At 40.1% G+C, this 8,065-nt stretch overlaps 1 protein-coding gene and 1 pseudogene across 1 annotated transcript in view; both read left to right on the top strand.

Moving 5' to 3' along the window:
• The window catches only part of SVIP (small VCP interacting protein), a 226,689-nt gene that overhangs the window by 203,986 nt on the left and 14,638 nt on the right, over positions 1–8,065 (top strand). The window lies entirely within an intron of this gene.
• LOC138163406 (large ribosomal subunit protein eL8 pseudogene) lies at positions 3,829–4,629 on the top strand (annotated as a pseudogene).

Raw genomic sequence — 8,065 nt, 5'->3', positions numbered from 1 at the left:
TGTCTGACTGATTAAAGTAAGCTTGTTAACCCATTTTGAGTTGCTTTCCTTTAACAAAGCAGATCCAAGAACCTGTGGTAGCAGCAAACCCTGAGGATGCGCTTGGGGTGCTTGCTGCTACAGTTCCCCACGTCCAGAATGTAGTCATTCCATACTGCTGCCTTGTAGAGTCTACAGCTTCCTTCAAGGCTCAACCCATGTGCCAAGAAAACTTTCCTGATCCCATTTATTAGTGCTCTCTCCCTTGCTGAATTATTGTTACATACAATAATATTTTCATTAATGTAAACTGCCTCCTCCAGTAAAAAGTCCTCTAGGTCGGGGCTTTTTTTTCTTCTTGTCTCTTTTGACTTTGGATATTCCTCAGCACTAGCACTCTGACCTGTACACAGTTGGTATTTAATATTTGTTGGATTGGAATTGGAGTGTCTTTCCAAATATTGCTGAATAAGACTGAAGTCAAGAACACATAAGTGCCTGTGTTTTGTTATCTGCATTTTAGAAGGAGCTGTATTTATATACAGATCCTAAAAGTAGAAGGGTCTAATCACCCATTTTTCTTGGTTTACCTAGGTATTAGAACTACATGGGGGCAGGGAGTGTGGCTAGGTGGAGCAGTGAATAGAGCACCGGCCATGGAGTCATAGAGGACCTGAGTTCAAATCAGGCCTCAGACACTTGACACACTTACTAGCCATGTGACCTTGGGCAAGTCACTTAACCCCAACTGCCCACCAAAAAACAAAAAACAACCAAACAAAAAGCACTACATGGAACCAAGTGTCGTGAACTAGACTTTTACTACTCTCTGTGCCCTAAAGGTTTCGGGAGATGCTCAGAGACTTTCCTGTAGTAGCATAAGATCTGAAGCAGGAAAGAATTCAATAACTGACCTGTCAAAGGACTATATGTCATCTAAGAATCACCCCCAATTTATTTATTTTTCTTCTTTTTCTAATTACATGTAAAGACAATTTTTTTGGCTTTCATTTTTATAAGATTTTGAGTTCCAAATTTTTCTCCCACCCCACCTCTTCCTAAAATGGCAAGTAGTTTGATGTAGGCTACATATGTGTAATCATATAAAACATATTTCCTTATTAGTTAAAATTGTGATGAAGAAATATATCAAAAAGAAAAAAAGAAAAGTGAAATAGTATGCTTCTATCTTTATGCAAGAGTCCATCAGTTCTTTATTGGGATGTGGATAGCATTTTCCATCATGAGTCCTTTGTAATTGGCTTGTATTGTATTGCTGAGAAGAGCTAAGTTATTCATAGTTGATCATTACACAATGCTGCTGATACTGTGTACAATGTTCTCCTGGTTTTGCTCACACAAGTCTTTCCTGGTTTTTCTGAAATCTTCCTGCTCATCATTTCTTACTGCACAATAGTATTCCATTACATTCATATACCACAGCTACTATGGCCATTTCCAAACTGATAGGCATCCCCTGAATTTCTAATTTTTTACCAACACAAAAAGAGTTACTATAAATATTTTTGTACATTTAGGTCCTTTTCCCTTTTTAATTATCTTTATGGGATACAGACCTAGTACTGGTATTGTGGAACCAAAGTGTAGGCAAAATTTGGTTGCCCTTTGGGCAAAGTTCCAGATTGTTCTCTAGAATGGTTGGGTCAGTCCCAACTCCACCAATAGCATCAGCCCAAATTTAAAGGGTCCCAAAATTCAAAGGTTAGCCTTCTTATCAGCCATGGTAATTCTACACTGGTGGAGGCAATGCCCACCCCAATAAAAAGTATGACTCTTTTAAAGTATCGGCATCCCAAGGTAAGGCAATTATGGAGAATTCCTAAAGTTGTTTTCAAGATATTGGTCCTCAATTGTTGGTATCTAGCAATGATGAATATTTATATTCTACAATCATAAGGATAAAGGAAGAAGGATAGGACTTACATATTCAGCCAAAATGACTGAAAGTTTAAAACATGAGAACTCTCATACTGCATCAAACCAGTGGTCTTTCTAAGACAACAGTCTCTAACAAGGGCATGAAGTGAAATTGGGTTATATCACTTTGAGATTAATGCTACTAATTTTTTGTGGCCTAGGATTCTATTCTATAACAAACTTTGCCTTAAGAATAATAAGAACAATAACTAACATTTAGAATGCTAATGTAACAAAGCTTTCCTTGCAACAACCTTGTGAAATAGTACACTACCATGTTTTATGGTAGGACACAATGTCAAGAGAGATATAATCTACATATCTCCAGTTTCTCATAACTCATACTCAAATGGATTTATCTCATTGATTTGGATGTTCCCTGGAACAATGAAGATCATAATCCATCCTGTAAAATTCTTATTCGTTCCCCCAAAAAAGTTCAACTCAGGAAGGTCCACACAACATGCTAATGGCCTTTTTTCTTCTTAGGATATTGTAAAGGTTGCCAGTAGGGCACCCTAGCTATGTACTTATCATCTCACCCTTTCTGCATGGACAACTCATCTTATTTTTTTAAATCATATTTCCCAAGTAACACATTTTAATGCTATTTTCTTCAAACTTCTTCACTGGTAATATGTTGAAGCTTCTGACTCCAAATCCAGCAAGGTCATTGTTGACAGCCTGATAGCGGGCATGATTACATTTTTCATGGGCCACTAAATCTTTAGCCACATCAGTGGCACTGTTTAGTGGGGAAAGCTCTACTCTCTATTCATAGGACTCTTGATGGTTCTAGTTTGGTCACTAATTTGATCTTCATTCAAATTTGGGCTTTAGGAGTGGAGTCAACATGGTGGAGTAGAAACAGGACTTCCTCCAAGCTCTGGCTCCCACTTCCCCCAATTCATGTAAAAAATGACTCTAGACAAACTTTGGAGCTACAGAACACGCAAAATGACACAGAGAAGCTAATTTCCCACTGAGGACAGCCCAGCAGGCTGACAGCAAGTGGCCAGAGCAGCACTCTGGGAGCCGACCAATCCTTGATCTAGCTGGAGGTCTTAGCCCCAGGGGGGCATGACCAGCCACCTGCTGGAAGGACTTCAGATCACCAGCAACTGTGGCAGTTTCCAGAATCATCAACCCATAGATGTCAAGGACAAAGTGAGAGGTCAGTGCAGTGTGGACTTTGGGACCTGGGAATTCAGAGTACAATCCAGCCTTTGTCCCCAGGGCGAGAAGCAGCTGAGGCACTTTGGCCGTGTAGCTGCCCAGGTGGCAGCTTCAGCTCCTGGTCTGCAGATTGTAGGGGGACCAACGACCAGTCTAAGGGGTAATTGCTCTTGATGTAACCCGCTTGGATCTAGATTGCTGTGTGAGGTAGAGGTGACCAGCTTGCCAGAGTATGTGGAGGCTTCAGAGAGGGCACCCAACTAATACCTTTGGCAGCTGAAAAAAACCCAGTATTTGGGATAAAGCTCCCATTTCTGGTAGCAGAGTTCTACTGTGGCAAAAAGCCCAAAAGTCAAGTAATTGAGTGTCAACATGAGCAGGCAAAGAAAGCAAAGCAAACAGAGCAACCCAATTTTATACTCCTATTTTGGGGACAAAAAGGATCAAAGCATGGAACAGGAGGAAGACAGTGAAGTCAGAACTCCTGCACCAAAAGCTTCCAAGAAAAATATGAGTTGGTTACAGGCCATAGAGGAGCTTAAAAAGGATTTTAAAATCAAGTAAGAGAAGTGGAGGAAAAATTGGGAAGAGAAATGAGAACAATGCAAAAAAAGATTATGAAGTGAGAGTCAACAACCTGACTGAAGAAAATAACACCTTAAAAAATAGACTAACTGAGACAGCAAAAGAGGCTCAAAAAGGCAATGAGGACTTCTTTCTCGTTCAGCTGGCCAAATGCCAAAAGGGAAAAATGTCAATGGAAAGAAGGTGGCTCCAGCCCTTGCTGTAGTAAAGAAGCAGGAGGTCAAGAAAGTGGTCAATCCTTTGTTTGAGAAGGGTCCCAAGAACTTTGGCATTGGTCAAGACATCCAGCCTAAAAGGAACCTTACTCGATTTGTCAAATGGCCTCGGTACATCAGACTGCAGCGTCAAAGGTCTATCATTTGTAAGCGTTTGAAGTTTCCACCAGCAATTAACCAGTTCACCCAGACTTTGGATCATCAGATAGCTACTCAACTGCTTAAACTGGCTCACAAGTATAGACCAGGGACAAAGCAAGAAAAGAAGCAAAGGCTGCTTGCTCCGACTGAACAAAAGGCTGCAGACAAAGGAAATGTCCCCACTAAGAGACCACCTGTTCTAAGAGCAGGTGTTAACACAGTTACTACCCTGGTAGAAAACAAGAAAGCACAGTTGGTAGTGATTGCACATGACGTAGACCCAATTGAGCTAGTGTTCTTCCTACCTGCCTTGTGCTGGAAAATGGGGGTTCCTTCCTGTATTATCAAAGGTAAAGCAAGACTTGGATGCTTAGTTAACAGAAAGACCTGCATGAGCATTGCCTTCACACAGGTTAACCCTGAAGATAAGGGAGCCCTGGCTAAGTTGATGGAAGCCATCAAAACCAATTATAATGACAGATATGATGAGATCTGTCGTCACTGGGGTGACGATGTTCTGGGTCCAAAATCAGTGGCTCGTATTGCCAAGTTGGAAAAGGCAAAAGCTAAGGAGCTTGCAACCAAATTGGGTTAAATGTGTATTTGATTTTTCCCTATGTAAAAATAAAAATTTAAACTAAAAACAAAGGCAATGAGGAGAAGAATGCCTTAAAAAGCCAAATTTACCAGATAGAAAAAGAATCTCAAAAGCTCACTGAAGAGAATCATTCCTTCAGAATTAGAATGGAGCAAATGGAAGCTGTGACTTCATGAGAAATCAAGATACTATTAAACAGATCCAAACAAATTTGGGCTTTAGTTGCCTTCTCTTAGTGAAGTGACAAATTATAATATTTCATACCCTTTGGTTTGGGACTGTTTCCATTTGAGAAGGAATTGGACCTTGCTACTATAAAGCTGTCTGTGTTCTATAAATCACAGAATAATTAGTTTATAAATATTTTCTTTAAGAAATAAGGTTGTTAGCATTCCACAAGAATGGAGATTTAAAAATTATTTAAAGGATTTTAATAAGCATTTGATAAATACATGCTGAATGACACTGTTTTGATTGAAAAACCATGGTCCTAATACGTATAGATTTAATTATCTGGATTCTTCTCTAGACAGCCTTAATTTTCCAGCTAGTACCTGACCTTATCATTTTATGTGTCTTTAAAACACCTCTGAAATCAGATAGGTAGATTATATATACGTGTATATATATATATATGTAATATCAATATCCACATCTATCTACCAATATCTATCTACATATATGTATGTGTGTACATATACATATACCCACTGTGTGTGTGTATATACATATTTGTTTTTTTAGGCTTTATGAGTATTCATTCATGGTTCAGTTTAGCAACAAAGGCAGAGTTCTTACTCAATAACCTAGAGAACCAATGTATCTAAGACCCTATCTTAATACACTCATGAAAAACATTTCAGATTGGAGACTAAAATATCTATTGGCTCCACAAGGATTATTTTCTTTCATAGACTTAACCTCTGTGTTCTCTTCATGAATATGTTTCCTTCAGAAGCTGTTCCATGTCAAAAAAAAAGAGCAGCATAGTCTGATAATGAAGGCAAGAGTGCCAGACATGGATTCAGGAAGACATGGGTTCAGATTCCACCTCTGATATTTATCAGACATGTGACCATGTGTCAGTCACAGTTTTCTGAGCCTCAGTTTATATGTAAAGTTATATGTAGCAATACTTTTAGAACCTATATCCCAGGGTTAATTTTGGAACCTTTAAAGTGTTATATAAATGCCAGTTACTATTAAAGAAGAGAAGTCTTAACATAAAGGGGCCACTGTGTATTATCACTGTTTAGTGAACGCCCTGCACAAAGGAGATACTTAACAGACGTTTGCTAATTTAAAAAGAATATTGGATAAAAGAGGGTCAGAGCATCTGTACATTGCCTAGCATGACAATCTCTAACACATCAGCTGAGCACTTTCTCAATTGGTTCAATTTCATTTTGACCCACTTTCAAAGCACTGTATTTGGTGGTCATGTCAGTATGACATGAAAACCCCATTTGGATGCTCAGTTGATCAACCACCCTAATAGACCCTTCTATCAACCATAAGCTTTGTTAGCACTACATCTTAGCTAGGATTATTAGAACTAATCTGCTACCAGCAGCTGCAGAATGCATATGCACATCCAGGCTTAGCTGTCTACTCTCCAAGTGGGCTCAATATCTGTGCCCACATGCAAGGGAAGATCAGTATTGAACAGAGTCCTGTATAACACCATTTGCACCTGGATCTCCCTCTTGGAAAGAATATTTGGGCATTCCTCCCTTTCTGCTGCACAGACCAGTAACAGGTTGGTCACAGAGCGAAGACAAAGACCATGAGAGTCAGTACACAATGTCCAGACTTAGGTTCAGTTGAGCTTTTCTAAAAATGCCATTCCAACAAGCCATGGTCTCAAGGTCTAAGAAGGGATTACCATGTGCTGAAGTGTGTTTGAGATCATGACCTTTTGAGTTCAGTTGAATCAGAAGGCTGCATAGCAGCTGCCACCTCTGACTGGGAAGTTAGGAATGGAGAGAATGCTGGCAGCCATACAAAAAGCATAGAGGCTCTGCAAAGACAGGCTGATGAGGAATAACAGGTAGGTTTGCTGATCATGGCCAGACTTACTGGATGAAATTGACCGAGAACAGCAATAGAAAAGTATTGTGGTTACACTTATACAAACCTAATGGAGAACAACCAAATGACTCTCCCCAATTTCAAAGGAGTTACTACCTTCAGATGCCACAAGCTGATCACACAATGTCATTCCAATGATGCTCTCTCCTATTTTGCACCATCTGACCTGTGCTTTGGTAACCCCCTGCTTGTCAAGGACTCCAGTAACCCTGTGGAACCAATCTGCCTAGGCTTTTCACCCTATGCATGCTGCTTCTTCCAATGCAAATGCTATGGCCTTATCTCCAGATGAAGACCGCATTCCCAGAGGTCTGCCTCATCACCTATAATTGTAGGATTTATCTTGCTTCAGTGTAAGACACCATTACAGTCAATGAGACATTGCTGATATTAGCTCATTAACATGTGCAGGTCTTTGACAGTCTGAGGCCAGTGATTCACTCTGACTCCATGTCTATGCTTTCACAGGGCCAGGATAACATTGAGTCAGGGTTATATGATTATACACCACAGTTGGAATGCTTCAAAGGTCATGGAAACTGATCCTTTCCTTAATTATTGGAATTCTATTCCCTATATATGTTTCTAAGGCATAATTCCATCAGGACCTGCCCATTTGGGTTGGAACAAAGAGTTAGGTCCTGCCTGTTTGTTCAGGGAGAATAAATATCTCTTGAAAGAGTTCCAAGTCTATATGTGTGAGCAATGAGAGACCTGCGATGAGCTGAAAGAGCCAGAGGGATGTAACATAACAGGAGTGAGAAGCAAAGGATATGAATTCAAATTTTAGCTTTGCTCCTTACTACATATGTGACCTTGGACAAGATATGTAGCCTCTCTGGGCCAGGGGAAGGTGGGTCAGAGTTTCTTTCAGTTCTTAAATCCTTTGAGTACTTGGCAATGAAGTATATAGGAAAGAGACAGAAAATGGGCAGTAAAGGAGAAGCAGTCCAGGTGTCCTATCATTTCCCAGACATTCACAAAATATGCTACTTTATTTGCTTTGACCAGTCATCCTGGTTGTCTCCATCCCACAGGAACCTTGGACTCTGCCTCTTGGGTGCCAGATTCTTCCTTATCCTAGACAGAACCAAGCTTCCATGTCATGTCCTGGCCCCCTATAAACCATGCCACCTGGGTACTTCCCTTCTCCCCACCCCCTTTTAGTCTTCTTTACTCTTGTCTTCTCCCATTAGAATGTAAACTCTCTGAGGGCAGGGACTGTCTTGCTTGTATCCATATTCTCAGTACTTTGCACAGTGCTTGGAACATAGTATGTGTTTAATAAATGCTTGCTTGCTCATTCTATCCATCTATCAATCCCTCACTTATGTTTTCTTCA

Source organism: Petaurus breviceps, unplaced genomic scaffold, assembly GCF_028583685.1.
Source record: "Petaurus breviceps papuanus isolate PSGF00001 unplaced genomic scaffold, PetGlider_PUasm1.0 188, whole genome shotgun sequence".
Lineage (NCBI taxonomy): Eukaryota > Metazoa > Chordata > Mammalia > Diprotodontia > Petauridae > Petaurus > Petaurus breviceps.
This window is presented reverse-complemented; position numbering and strand designations above follow the sequence as displayed.